General features: G+C 43.6%; 1 long non-coding RNA gene across 1 annotated transcript in view; it reads left to right on the top strand.

Annotated features, from left to right (window-relative positions):
* Window positions 1–6,576, top strand: part of LOC309857420 — a 75,417-nt gene extending 68,841 nt beyond the window's left edge. The window contains exon 3 of the long non-coding RNA XR_014307703.1: window positions 6,550–6,576. This is a non-coding gene — a long non-coding RNA (uncharacterized lncRNA). The remainder of the gene's footprint in view (window positions 1–6,549) is intronic.
* The last annotated feature ends 9,171 nt before the right edge of the window (window positions 6,577–15,747 follow it).

The following is a 15,747-nucleotide window of genomic DNA, read 5'->3' as shown; positions in this document are numbered from 1 at the left end:
AACAGCCTAGGAACTCACTGCAAGAGAGCAAATTTCAGATTCAGTGCTCACTCATAGGCTTTCTTATTTTTGCAGTTTTCACCAAAGGGAGCATTGTTCTAGTTTGGGGCATGAATAGTAATTCCCCCAAATTGTGTGCCTGAGTAACCAAACATGGCCTCCTTTTGGAGCTCACCCAGGAGTTGGAAATTCTGGTATTGGTGATTCCTTTCATTTGATGAAATCTGAATTGCCCAGAGGGATTTCCCATGGGGTCCAGAGCTACATGGCACATCCCACAGTCAGAAACACAGAAGAGGTGTTGAGAAGCTGCATGCAGCAAGGCCAAGGGGCCTGGTGGGCACCACACAGGCTTGAAAGCTGTGGTTTTGAAGCAACAGGCAGCTAGACAGGGTCTAGGCAGGAACTCTGGGATGACCTGCCCAGTAAAGAAAGGTCAATCAAATGACAACAGGAAAAGAACACCCAGAGCTTGCTAGAGCAAGGGAGTCGAGCCACCATTATGTGCACTTGGCAGAGACTCGACATCAAGCAGAAGAGTGAGAACTCATGCTAGTGGGAAAAAGGGAAGGCTTCAGCTATGCCCTGATGGGAGGTTATTGGCACAAAGAGGGTCTAGTGAGGTGGCTGGAAGGGAGGCATCCTCTGTGGTTGTTATAGGTGCATACTTGGTTGTTTTATGGTCAATTGGTTCTTTGTGGGGAGTGGGGACAAGAGTTAGGGAAGCTCTCAGATAGAATTATGGCCATTTGAGGCCCACTGTTAAGAAGGACCTGGTGTGGAACCCTGGCCATTTGCTATGTACAGCAGCTAATCTCCTTCCAAGTCTGACATACATAGTAAGCCTGCTTTCTCTGCTGACACCAAGGATTGGGTCCTGGATTGGTTGTGGACAGAAACCTATTTTCATGTACGGTCTGCCTACGGCCCATTTGTGTGCTCGCTTTTTCATGCAGACTGGGAACCAGAAACCAGGAAAATGCTGAGGAAGTTGTTGAGCAGGGCTGAAGAGAGAGACCATAAATTTGAAGATTTAAGAACATCAAGTTCCTGGATGAGCCCAGGTCCTGCAGGATGAGAATCATAAAAAGCACGAAAATAGAAAGTAAGCAAAGTTACAAAAAGTAGCTTATCAATAAGAGAGAGGAAGGGTGCCTGGTTTCTTCAGTTGATTAAGTGTCTGAATCCAGGTTTTAGCTTAGGCCATCGTCTCAGGGTCCTGGGGTTGAGTCCCCTGTCAGGATCTGCACTCAGCACGCTGTCTGCTTTGGATTCTCTCTCCCTCTTCTGCCCACCCTCCAACTCATGTGATCTCACTCTCTCTCAAAATAAAATAATTCATTAACAAAAGAAAATAAAAAGAAAGAAAAGAAAGAGTAAAAAGGAATGAGAGACGAAATAATGGCACACGGATTGAGGATCTAGTGTTCTGAGTCTTCCCAGTCTGCATAATAGGCTTCTCTGTGCAGAGCAATGGTAACAGACATGGCCTTCCTTTGGGAAGGGAAAGGGGAGAAAGAGGACTCAGGCCACTGCTCCTAGGATCATGTCCCTGACCCCAGAACTCAATTTCTATCCTCAGCGCTACAGTCCCCCCACCTCACCAGCTCCAGAACCATGATCCCTTTAACCCACTGATAACGAAGGTGTCCAGGGTCTCTGGGCCTTTTCCAGCTCTTACATTTCATAACTGGGACCTGCAACCAATGCCTGTCATCCCATTCTTTCAAGAGGCAGCCAAGGTGTTGCCCATGACTTCCTGTCCCCATGATTTCATGCCTTCCTCTGCTCCCTCCTGCTATGCTCCCTCATCCTTCCCCGAATCATGAATTTCTTCTTTCCCTTCTCCTCTCACCTCCAACAACCTGATTGTTCTGTGAAATGGCAACAGTGGAGCAATGATGATGGGTTTACTGCCATCCTCCCTAGTCCCTCAGTTGACCCGTGAGCCAAACCAGCCACCATGGAGATGGTTTCCATGGGCCTGGGTTTTGCTAGGCATGAGTGTGACAGGAAACTGAGCAATAAAGGTACTACCCTATGCCTGGGCTGATCATAGACACTGGAATCATACTTGAGTGTTACTACAGCCATTAAGTGTCCTAGCCTAGAGAAGAGATGAATGTGACAGGAGAGATCAAATGACGTGTCCAAATTCCCCTAGGCTGTCAGTGTGGGGACAGGGTTCCACAGTGAGCACAGCTATATAAACCCCAGCACTTGACAGCAATCATGCCAAGCCCCCAAGCCCTGGCAGGAATGGAGGAGGCCCCGAGCAGGTTGAGGGAAGGTCCAAGGATGGTCTGTGACCATGATGTGGGGAGCAGGTCCATCGCTGTGCGGCTGGAGTAGTGGGATCAGACAGGAGCAGAGACCATGGTCCCACTTCTAGAGCCTCTGTCCTGGGCCTGGTCATCCAGGAAACAGCTCAGTGGGACCCTTGAGCGCCAGGGTGTGCGACCAGCTCAGCAGCCTTCACATATGCCTCTGGAATTCCAACCAGTCTACGACTATATCCAAAGGCTCTCCTGTTTTGCATTGAGGAATGCAACCTCACAGCTCCTTAGGAAAGAGAATCTTAAATATAAAATAAGAAAAGAGGATTACAAACAGAGCACCTTCAAGGCCCAGAGGCAGACTACTTCTTACTATTATTTCAAAAGAACCTACCATTACAGGAAAGGAACAAAACAGAGACTGAATCTGGGTGGCTCAGTCATTTCAATGTCTGCATTCTGCTGGGTTTCTGATCCCTGGGAGCAGGCCTGCATTAGGTTCCTGGCTCAGCCTGGAGTCGTCATCTCCCTCTCCCATGGCCCCTCCCCACCAATCCTTCACTCTCTGTAAAAAAATAAAATCTCTCCATGGCTGAAAAACAGAAAGAAATCCTCTAATACATATACTTCATCTTTTTGATTTCCTACCTCCCACTCTCAGTCTACAAAGTAGCTGCTGTAACCTGCCTATTCCCAGGAACCCTCTCCCCTTAGTTCCTACCTGAGTGTACTTCCCTACCTGGAGGGTCTTCTTCCTCTGAGCTGACCTCGTATATCGTATCCAGGCTCCATTCTATAGAGACACAAGCATGAGCAGCAGGTTGTTAGAGAGAGGGTCTCCCTTGCACCTACTGCTCCAGCAGAGGTCAGGCTGGCTCACCTGCCATCACCTGTTCTTCCTCCTAGATCCTCAGACCTGCCCTGGGCTCCCTGGAGTCAGAGCCCTTCAACAGACCTTGAGCACAGCTGCTAACCCTCAGGGAGAGGAAGGATGCCCCTTCACATGGCACTTCCCTGTCTCCATGGGATTACAATAGCTCTCACCCATGCATGGATCAACCTGTGATCCCAACTGTAGTGGAAACAGTCTGGGTTAGATGGGGTCCATGAGCAGCCCCTCTGCCAGGCTCAGAACAGGTGCCCAGGGGAGCTGTCTGTGAGGATGAAAATGTTCTGTGTTGTAAACATGCATTATGGGGCACCTGTAATTTAGCTGATGTGATGAAGGATGGGACTGTTTAGCTTTGTTTCCTCGAATTAACTCACACGTGAGCAGACATGTCTTGCTAGGGGCAGGGACACTTCACTGTCCTCAGGAGCCCATCCTTCTCTTCCTGGTCCATACTAGAGCCTGGGCATGCAGTTAGCATAATGTGGGTGAACATAGACCACGACAAGCTGAAGAGGGAAATTTCTGCCCCTGAACTAGACCTTAATCCAGACTGTATCAAGAGAGGCTGCTCAGAGCTAACCATTTGGGGGAGAAGGAATGAGGGAGATGCTGCTCGTGTCCTTGCAGTGGCTACCAGGTGCAGGGCTCCTGTCCCCATGAGTGGAAGGACACAGAGTTTGGGTGTGTGAACTCTCAGATCATTTTAGAGAAACCATCAAACTGATGTCTTCTGGGCCATAAAAGGGAGGAGCAAGAAGCACCCCAACCGTGGGATCAGCTCCCATGACTTTGCTAAGTTCACCATGCCTGGAGTCTGTGCCGCTCTCACCTCATGTGCACCTAGAATGTTCTACAGCTGCCATAGCCACATGGTATGAGATCTCTTCAGCATAAATATGTCTGCAGGCCAGATAACCCTTGGCCAACTGCGTGTAGACAAGGACTGGTTGTCAAGTGACTTCCAAAAGCAGGTGAAAAGTAAAAACTCGCCCCTCCTAGCCCTGGGTGGTTCAGGCTGTGAGCCTCTGTGTGTCTGGCCTGGTCCTGGTTTCATCCCCACTGATGTGTCTAAAGTGGGGGAACAGGAGACCTGACGGCATTCTCTGACTCTCCCTAATTTCCATGATGGAAAGAGCCTGGTTTGTTGCACAGGTGGCCGGAGAAGAGGATGGAACGAGAAGCAAGCCCCTTCCCTGGGGATTTAGGAAGACGTCCATACAGTGCTCACACCAGCCGTGACAGTGTGACCTGCCTCGTCCCTGCTCAGGAGGAGCCCGAGTGGCATCCTCAGGGTGGGCAAGGCTGGGCCCAGGCAGTGATCCTGGACTGATTCACCTATCCTTGCAATCTTGGCATGCCCTCCCTCTCTCACATGGCCTGGCTGTCCTTCGTGCTGTCCGTCTGCCCCCCCCACACCATCCCCTCTACCTCTTCCCTCTAAAGCTCTAGTCCAAGCCCCTGGATCATGCCCTCACCCTTCAATGCAGAAGGATCTGATGGAGCCAGGACTCCTTAGAGCCTAACTGCTGCTCTCACTTCTCTATTGGGTTGCACCCAGCAGGCATTCTCTTTCACACTACCAAGTGACCATGATCTAGAGACAAAGGATTTCTAGAACCTGCAGGCTCCCACTTCTCAGATTCCCTTCAGAACAGGGTGTGGTAACCATCTGCCCTTGGGACCACCTGCCCCAGCTCTCCCACTAAGAGGAAGAATATTCTTTCTCAGGCTCCTTTCATCAGAAAGGTGTGGGAACAGAGGAGGGGCAGAAGCAAAGAATCCATGGGGAGAAAAATCCCTTTACCTTAAAGTATGTGAGAGAGCAAGGACCCTGGGATCACTGTAGTCTCATGACTGGCAAGCACCCCACAGTAGGAGGATCAGGAACAAGGTGTAAAAGTATTTTTGATTCCAAACTCCGTGTAGAAATGTGTGGGTCTTCTGCAATTGCATTACTGGGTATTTACCATAAAGATACAGATGTAGTGAAAAGAAGGGCCATCTGTGCCCCAATGTTTATAGCAGCAATGGCCACGGTCGCCAAACTGTGGAAAGAACCAAGATGCCCCTCAACAGATGAATGGATAGGAAGATGTGGTCCATATACACTATGGAGTATTATGCCTCCATCAGAAAGGATGAATACCAAACTTTTGTAGCAATATGGACAGGACTGGAAGAAATTATGCTGAATAAAATAAGTCAAGCAGAGAAAGTCAGTTATCATATGGTTTCACTTATTTGTGGAGCATAAGAAGTAACATGGAGGACATGGGGAGATGGAGAGGAGAAGGGAGTTGAGGAAAATTGAAAGGGGAGGTGAACCATAGAGACTATGGACTCTGAAAAACAATCTGAATGTTTGGAAGGGGCGGGGGGTGGGAGGTTGGGGGAACCAGGTGGTGGGTATTGGAGAGGGCACGGATTGTATGGAGCACTGGGTGTGGAGCAAAAACAATGAATATTGTTACGCTGAAAATAAATAAAAAATTTTACAAAAAAATGTAGGGTCTTCCCCTAGAAATGGAGAGGTGGGAAATGGTGCATGAGATTTTGGGTTAAAGAGCCTCATCTCAGTGCCAGGCTCCCCAAACACAGGCACTATGACCCCGCTGTCATTCAGCACCCCCTCCAGCCTCCCTTTTCTCTGAGGCCAACTGAACACCACAGGAGTCCATCTCTTTAGTCATGATCGATCCCACTGTCTGCTCAGAGGTGAGACCCATCATTAACTGAAGTCATTCCTGACAGACTCAGGGGAATTCTGAAAATGCTTTTTCCTCTCAGGACCCTGGGAACATTTTTCTGTGTGGTAATGGGATTTTTCAGATGAAACCAGGTCTATTTGGTATATGATAGACTACACACATATTTAAGTCGTACAATGCCGTAAGTTCTGACATACATATGCACCCATTAGGCCAGGGGACAGGATTTGCTTTTTCTTTTCCTAAATGGCAAAGTTCACACCAACAACTGTGCTATTTAGGGAGACATAATTTCTTGGAAATATACACACACAGAGAGACACACAAAACCACATGCCCACTCACAATCACACCTCGTCAGTTCACACAGAGACACACTCCACCTCCATTCACACAAACTCACTACGTGAATGCTACACAGCCGCAAAGACATGACCATGGTTCTCCATGTGGAAAACCCATTGTTTCAACACACCTCTGATCCCCATTCCAATGGGAACCCAGGATCTGATGGTGCCCCTGACTAAAGATAACAAGAGACGTATTCCAGAATACATACCTGTTTTGCTCAATCTGGGTGGCACCTGCAGGTACAGAAAAGAGGGCACAATGAGCCTCGGGTCATGTTGTATACTGTCTGTCTGCTAATCTTTAGTTATGTCAGTGACAATAGGAAACCAGAGGGAACCCAGTGCTTGGCTCCCATGGTAAGCAAACAGGATGCCTATAGGAAGTTGTTTTTCCTGGGGGATGTGTCTGCCCAGTCCACCCAGGTGACTATAAAATTCTTCATTCAAGCAGGAGAAACTGTTGCTGAGGGAAAGGATCCTATCACAGCGATTATAACCAGGTTTGGTGTTGCCAATAGTAAATGTCCTCTCAAATCAGATGATGGTTGGCAAGAGACAACCACTCAGCACACTCCCCAAAAGAGAAATTATATATGTGTCCTCTCAAATGTGTGTGTATGTGTATGTGTGTATGTATATATGTGTGTATATACACATAAACACAAACACTCATACAGTTTAAACATTTTATTTCCATATACAAGCCATTTATTTATTTAGCTGATGTTTTATTATTTTCAATTTACCAACATATAGTATGTTATATGCTTTTCAACTGAATTTGATTAAAGAAACCGAGAAAGCAACACTTGTTCCTTGGGCAAGGACAGGCAAGCTCACCTTGGCAACACATTGGTCGTCTTTGTCTTTGATATTCTGACGAAACCTTGCCCAGATCGAGCTTTTTTTGGGGATGTCTAGAAGGACATCAAGAACATACTTGTCAGTACATTGGTGGTGCTGCTCAAGAATAATTCGGGGAGGGGCACCTGGAGGGCTCAGTCCTTTCAGCATCGGCCTTCCACTCAGGTCATGATCTCAGGGTCCTGAAATTGAGTCACACGTGGGGCCTCCGTGCTCAGCGAGAGTCTGTTTTTCTCTCACCCTCTGCCCCTCCCAACTGACTGTGTTCTCTCTTTCTCTCTCTCTCAGGTTAATAAAATCCTTTAAAAAAAAGAATGAATAGCTTGGAGAGGATTGCTTGATATAAATGGTGTTAGATCATTGGGGTCATTTGGTTGGCTGGCAGGGGCTGAAATGAACCTGTGGGGCCTCCCACGGTCATAGGGCTAGAACGTGTGCCGTGATGAGGTTTTTTTCTTTTCTCTGAGAAGGTTGACATTGGCCAGTGGCAGTGGGATTGATCTGCAGAAATATACACTGTCTCTCCTGCTCTTTCACTCTCTCCCTCTTCCTCTCTGTCTCTGTCTCTGTGACTGTATCTGTCTTTATCTCTTCCTGTCTCCCACACAAAAGCACCCACTCTCAATCACACTACATAGAGCCACAAAAGACACCCTAACCCCAAGTCTCATGCACACAAACTCCTATCACACACACGGAATACATTGGCTTCCTAGTCTTGCAGACACAAGAGCATACTTTGTCACCTGGGAAATATGCCTGTCTTGCAAACCTCCAATAGTCCTACCAGGAACCCCCAACTGGTGAGGCTCTCCAGACTGAAGATTCCAAGGGGGCCCCACCTGCCTTACCAGCTAGAAGTTTTTCCCAGGAAGAGACTGATTCCAGATAACATGCCACTTTCCCTTTGCTCCCGACATTTCTGGGGGTTGCAGGTATAAATAAGAGGACACCATGGGGCTCAGGTCATGCTGTACACTTGTCTGTCTGCACTGATCTTTAGTTCTCTGGATGACTTTAGGAAACCATATGGAACACAGTGGTTGAGCCCAAGACCCCAAGTACATGACCTGGATGCCTGTAGGAAGTTGTTTTTCCTGGGGGATGTGTCTGCCCCATTCACTCAGGATGGCAACTACAAAATTCTTCATCCAAACAGGAGAAACTGTTGCTGAGGGAAAGGATCCTACCACAGCATTTCTAACCAGGTTTGGTGTTACCAATAGTAAATGTCCTCTCTCATCAGCTAGCGGTTCAAAAGAGGGCACCACTCAGCACTCTCTACAATAGGGAAATCATAGGAGATATATATATATCTCAACTCAAATGTACATTGTCCCATTGTCATCTGTATTTGATTGGAAAGAAAACAAGAAAGCAACATTTGTTCCTTGGACAAAGAACATCAAGCTCACTGTCACAATGGATAGATCTTTGGTAATGATGTTATCACCCAGAGCTGTTCCTAGGAAGTCCTCTGAGAGATCTAGGACACAGAGTACCCATCAGCATGTTGGTGGTATTGCTCAAGAGTAACCCGGGGCGTGTTAGTTGATATGGACGTGAGCCTAGAGTGTATGGCGCCAGTTGGGTACCAAGCATGGACTGAAATGCCAATGTTGGGCCACCCACAGCAGTAAGTTTTAAAGTGTGCCATGTGATAATATTTTTTTAGAAGGTTGATATCATGTGGTTTCTGTCTGACAGTATCTCCTGGAGAAACACATTTAACTCTCTATCATCTCTCTCTGTGTGTCTTTATTACTTCTCTCTGTCTCTGTCTCTGAAGGAGGGTACATGACGGAACACACGAATCACTCAATTCTACCTCTGAAACCAATACTACAGTATCTGTTACCTAATCTGAATTTAAACTTTTAAAACAAGCATGCAGGTGGCTCTTGGTGAGCCACCCTTCTTCATGGAAGGAAATGCAAGGCAGAAGAGTAGAAAAGAAGGGAGAAACAGAGTCTTGGCTTTGCCATTGAAGACAAAGTTACACCTGAAGCTAAGGGGACATTGTATGTCAACTTGGCCTCCATTAAAAAACAATAAAGGAAAATAAAGAAACCCTAAAGAGAGAAGAGGGTCCAAAAATTTCAAAACATGAAATTAATACAAGTAACCATCATTAATCTCATGGTATCTTTCCATCCAGTCTGTGTCTCATCTCTGTATTCACTGAGTTGGGTGGCTCTCCGAGTGAGCAGTAGTCATTCACTCATGGGATGATTCTTTACAATGGGAGGCCTGGGTTCCTTCCAATGTTCTCTATCTAACCCAACTCTGTATGAGAGTTGCAAGAAAGAAAAAGAGTGGAGCCTAGGTTCATAGCCAAAGGTGACTTTGAGTTCTTGTTTGTGCTTGTTGCTTGCTGTGTACCTTCCAGTATCTGAGGCTTTCTGGGGCTCAGCAGTCAATGAGTACTAACTTTCTCCCCATTTCTGTTTGGGGCTGGCTGCTGAGAGGTGACCCAACACTGAGATCGACTTACCAGGTTTCTCAATGTTATGCCTCCCAATCTCAAAATCTGTGAGATGGCCAGACAGTTTAGACCTTTTCTGTGCTTGTCACACTAATGGCTATGCCGACATTGGTCCTCCATGGGACCACTGAGGTCACCTTATGAGGATAGACAGTGTTTGGGATTTCTGTAGACTCAAGCAGTTCAGAAATCTATACAGACCTTGGAAAGACCTTCCATTGTTTCTACTGAACCCATGGCTCAGAGCTACCCTTGTCAGTGTGGTAAGTGCAATTCTGTATCTCAAAGGATCAGCATAGGGGTTCACATTTTGGCATTTACACTTAAGAGCTTGTGTGCCTGGGCATATTCATCTCTGTGCCTCAGTTTCTCCATCTGAAGAGTGCCATTAGCAAGGAAACCACTAAATTGGTGGTGAGGGTTGAATGGTTCATATAAGTAAAGCATGCCGTGTAAATGATCAGAAAGGTTACTTAGAGGTGAGATGCCTTGTCTGAGATCCTATAACTTCACAAAACTCAGAGCTACATTCAAACCCTGGCATCCAAACTCCCAGGGCAATGCTTTTTCCATGACTTACAGCTGCTCTGTCTAAACATGACACTTTATCTTAAACCGACCTGGTGTTGAAGGAGTCAGACAAAGGTCTCAGAAATCTTTTGGTTGAGTATACTGCCTGAGTATACACCAAGTGGGTATTTCCCAAAATAATGTGCATCATGCTTCCAGAATGTGTTAGTTGCCTGACCCAACACCTATCTGGTAAAACACAATGAACACCAGTTTTCTAGGGAGAGAGGATTGCCTACATAACATATGGGTGTTCCAAAATGTGTGAAACGAATCATCTCGTGTGATTTGTTCCTTCTCAAGTAGGCATGTCAAACTAAGACCTGTTTCCAAGTCATGCAAATGATGTTAACCTCACCTTTGAAAAGAGCTCTAGGTCTTTCACGGGACCAGATTTGCGCATTACATCAAAACAACATCCATAGAAACTTGTTCTTTTTTAAAGCTGGTGCTCTATATGCAAAAGTATGCAATGATCTATATACATAATTTTTTTATTTCTCTTTTTATCTCAAAAATTTACCTTTCATTTTTTTGTTATGGTATCAACTCCCTATGGACTTGCTTTTTGATCCATCTCTGTCAATGGATTTCTTTGTCTATCATTGTGTGTGAAAGGCTGGATACTCAATGGGTATATATCTATTTTTTTTCTCTTTTCACCAGTCTACACCTCTGGGGTGGGCAACAGGTTGAGAGAAAGCATGTTGCTGATATTTTTGTACACTTATAATTTGGGATAACGGTGAAAAGATGTAAAGGAAATGTGTTTTAGTACAGAAGCTTACATCTAGACACATTCTTCTTAGCTGTTTTGGAAAACTAGTTCTATGAATGAAAGCACCATGTGCCCACATATATTTAACTCAAGACACATGCCAGGAGAAGGGAGATTGAAGGCACATGAACGCAAAAGGAGAGGCTTCCATGTGCAAGAAGCATGGAAATCAGCTCTTCTTCCCAAGGACAAAAGAAAGGCTGAAGACACTGAAAAATCAACCACTCCTCTGGGATCCATAGGAGAGGGGAAGACACAGGGCAAACCATGGCTCTCAGGAGACAGAAAAGGGAACACAGGGAATAAAGCTTTCCTGGAGCACAGGAGCAGAGACTTTAGTAGAACACACCATTTTCTCAAGCTCACATGGAACATTCAGCAAAAGAGACCACATTCTGGGCTGTGAAACACACCCCAACACATTTAAAAGAGCAGAAGCCATACAATAGTTGCTCTCAGACCTCTATGAAATTAAACTAGAGAGCAACAATAGGAGGAAATCTTGGAGAATCCCTAAAGAGATGGAGATTTAAAAATATATTTCTCAATAACACAATGGTCAAAGAAATTGTTTCAAGGGAAACGTTAAAATATTTTGAGCTAAATGAGATGTAACTATATCTTGACAAACATTTATGAAGAGGTAGGGCTTGGGAGAATTGATAGTACTGAAAGATGTGTGTTGGAAAATCAGAAAGACATAAAGTGACTAGGCTTCCTTCTTAGAAAACAAGGCAAGAGAATAGTGTCATATAAAACAAGCAAGAGAAAAAAATAATATTATTGCAGATACCAATGAAATGGAACACGGGAAATTCTCAGACCAAATCCACAAAACCAAGACATAAGCTCGTTTCTTGTAAATATCAGTGAAAAGGATGAACTCTAGCCTGGAGAAAAATGAAAGAAAAAGAGAAAATGTACATTAATATCGGACACAAGAGGATCACTACAGAGCCTATGGAGGTTGAAAGAATTCAAAAGTAATACTTGGTATTTACCCCCAAAGATATAGATGTAGGGAAAAGAAGGGCCATATGTACCCCAACATTCATAGCAGCAATGGCCACAGTTGCCCCACTATGGAAATAGCCAAGACGTTCTTCAACAGACGAATGGATAAAGAAGATATGATCCATATATACAATGGAATATTATGCCTCCATCAGAAAGGATGAATACCCATCTTTTGTATCAACATGGACAGGACTGGAGGAGATTATGCTGAGTGATATGTCAGAGAGTGTCAATTTTCATACCAGGGAGACAGGAGTGATTGGCTGGTTTTCTCTGGGGGTGCACTGAGCATGGGGCCCTGATCTCTTGGCTCTTCCGGACCAGAGATTGAGAGGCCACCATTTTCACTCTCATCCTCCAAAGCTCTATGGAAAGCACTCAGGGAACAAAACTCCCGAGAACAAACCCGAGTAGATTACTTGGTCCACCCCCAAGCAAGGTTGGTGCAATTCTACCTCAGACAAAGACAGCTGAGAATCATTGCAACAGGCCCCTCCCACAGATCAGCAAGAACACCACCCAAGACCAAGCTCACTGATTAAGGAGAACAGTGGAACTCCAGAGCTAGGGGAAAGGAATGCATAGAATTCATGACTTTTCCCCCATGATCCTTTAGTCTTGCAAAGTTAAATTAATTATTTTTTAATTTTCTTTTTTTCTTACTCTATTTTTTAACTTTTGTTCTTTCCTCTTTTAGTGTTTTTTAACTAGTTTATCTTCACAGTAGATTTCTTTAAAAAAAAATCTTTTTACACTTTCATTGTTAGAGTCATATTTTATCCCTTCATTGTATTTAACCTAATTTCTTGTATACATATAGGTTTTTTTTTTCTAAAAAAGTTTTGCGATACAATTTCTTCAAGTTGATTAAAATATACCCAAATCTAGCACATGGCTTTGTCCTGGTTGCCAGCCAGAACGCCTTCCCTCCTCTTGCTTTTTTTTTTTTTTCCTATTTCCAACCAACTTATCAATTCCTTTTTTAGAATTTATTTAAAATTTTCATCATTACACTCATATTCCATCCTTTCATCATGTTTACCCTTATTTTTGTGTGTGTGTATATATATATATATTTTTTTTCTTTCTTTATAATTTTGGGAGGTAGTTTCTCCTAAGAGACAAAATACACCCAAAATCAAATGGGTGGCTCTGTTCTATTCACTAGCCAAATGTGTGTGTGTGTGTGGGTGGGTGGGTGTTATACTGGTGGCTGGGGACCTAATCAATATGGACATTGGCTATTGTCAGAACTAGAGTTCAGAATGATGATTCTCAAGCTGTTAACTGGGCTCAAAAAAGGCATGGAAGATATTAGAGAAATAAATATATTAGACTAAAATATAAGAAAATATCTAATAAAGATATTAGAATAAAAGATATTAGAGAATCCCTTTCTGGAAAAAGAAAATAACTAAAATCTAATGAAGTTGAAATTTTAAAAAGTGAGTAATGAGCTGCAATAAAAAATGGAGGTTCTTTCTGCTAGGATAAATGAGGCAGAAGAGAGAATTAGTGATATAGAAGACCAAATGACAAAGAATTAAGAAGTTGAGCAAAAGAGAGACAAACAACTACTGGACCATGAGGGGATAATTCAAGAGATAAGTAATACCATAAGCTGAAACAATGTTAGAATAACTGGGATCACAGAAGAAGAAAAAAGAGAGAGCAGGGCAGAGGTATATTGGAGCAAATTATAGTAGAGAATTTCACTAATATGGCAAAGGGAACAAGCATCAAAATCCAGGAGGCACAGAGAGCCCCTCTCAAAATCAGTAAAATAGGTCCACATCCCATCATCTAATAGTAAAACCTACAAGTCTTAGTGACAAAGAGAAAATCCTGATAGCAGCTCAGAACAAGAAGTCAATAGCATACAATGGTAGAAATACTAAATTGGAAGCAGACTTATCCACAGAGACCTGGCAGGTCAGAAAGGACTGGCATGATATATTCAGAGCACTAAAGGAGAAAAATATGCAGCCAAGAATACTATATCCACCTAGGCTACCATTGAAAATAGAAGGAGGGATTAAAAAAAAAAAAAAAACTTCCAGGAAAAACAAAAGCTAAAAGAATTTGCAAACACCAAACCAGCCCTACAAGAAATATTGAAAGGGATCCCCTATGCAAAGAGAGAGCCTAAATGTCATAGATCAGAAAGGAACAGAGACAATGTACAGTAACAGTCACCTTACAGGCAATACAATGACACTCAATTCCTTTCTTTCAATAGTTCCCCTGAATGCAAATGGGCTAAATGCCCCAATCAAAAGACAAAGGGTATCAGATTAGATAAGAAACCAAAGCTCATCAATATGCTGTCTGCAGAACCACATTTTAGACCCAAAGACACCCAACTTTTGTAGCAACATGGACAGGACTAGAAGAGATTATGCTAAGTGAAATAAGTCAAGCAGAGAGAGTCAATTATCATATGGTTTCACTTATTTGTGGAGCATAACAAATAGCATGTAGGACAAGGGGAGATGGAGAGGAGAGGGGAGTTGAAAGAAATTGGAAGGTGAGGTGAACCATAAGAGACTATGGACTCAGAAAAACAACGTGAGGGTTTTGAAGGGGTGGGGGGGTGGGAGGTTGGAGGAACCAGGTGGTGGGTATTAGAGAGGGCACATATTGCATGAAGCACTGGGTGTGGTGCAAAAACAATGAATACTATCACACTGAAAAGAAGTAAAAAGAAAATAAATAAAATGAGGAGGTGGAAAACGATGCTAATAGACATAAAAAAAAAGCTGGAGTGGCAATCCTTATATCAGATTAATTAGATCTTAAGCCAAAGACTAATAAGAGATGAGGAAGGACACTATATCATATATCAAGGGTCTGTTCAACAAGATCTAACAATTTTAAATATCTATGTCCCTAAGATAGGAGCAGCCAACTATATAAACTAATTAATGACAAAATCAAAGAAACACATCGACAATAATACAATAATAGTAGGGGACCTTAACATGCCCCCCTCATGGAAATGAACAGATCATCCAAACAAAAGACCAACAAGGAAAAAGGCCTTAAATGACACTGGACCAGATGGATATCACAGATATAATTAGAACATTCCATCCCAAAGCAACAGAATACACACTCTTCTCCAGTGCACATGGAACATTCTCCAGAATAGATCACATCCCAGGTCACAAATCAGGTCTCAACCGGTACCAAAAGACTGGGATCGTTCCCTGCATATTTTCAGACCAGAATGCTCTGAAGCTAGAACAACATCATAAGAGGAATGTTGGAAAGAACTCAAATACATGGAGGCTAAAGAGCATCCTACTAAAGAATGAATGGGTCAACCAGGAAATTAAAGAAGAATTGAAAAAAATCATGGAAACAAATGAAATGAAAGCACAACTAGTAAAAATCTTTGGGACACAGCAAACATGGTCCTGAAAGGAAAATATATAGTGATACAAACCTTTCTCAAGAAACAAGAAAGGTCTCAAGTACACAGCCTAACCCTACACCTAAATGAGCTGGAGAAAGAACAGCAAAGAAAGCCTAAACCCAGCAGGAGACGAAAAATCCTAAAGATCAGAGCAGAAATCGGTGAAATAGAAACCAAAAGAACAGTAGAACAAATCCATAAAACTAGGAGGTGGTTCTTTGAAAGAATTAATAAGATTGAGGAACCCCTGGCCAGACTTATCAAAAAGAAAAGAGAAAGGACCCAAATCAATAAAATCATGAATGAAAGAGGAGAGATCACAACCAACACCAAAGAAATGCAAATAAGTATAAGAACATATTATGAGCAACTATATGCCAGCACATTTG

Source organism: Mustela nivalis (assembly GCF_964662115.1).
Source record: "Mustela nivalis genome assembly, contig: HAP1_SCAFFOLD_692, whole genome shotgun sequence".
NCBI classification, from domain to species: domain Eukaryota; kingdom Metazoa; phylum Chordata; class Mammalia; order Carnivora; family Mustelidae; genus Mustela; species Mustela nivalis.
The sequence above is the reverse complement of the archived record's forward strand: the minus strand, read 5'-3'. Positions and strand labels throughout refer to the sequence as shown.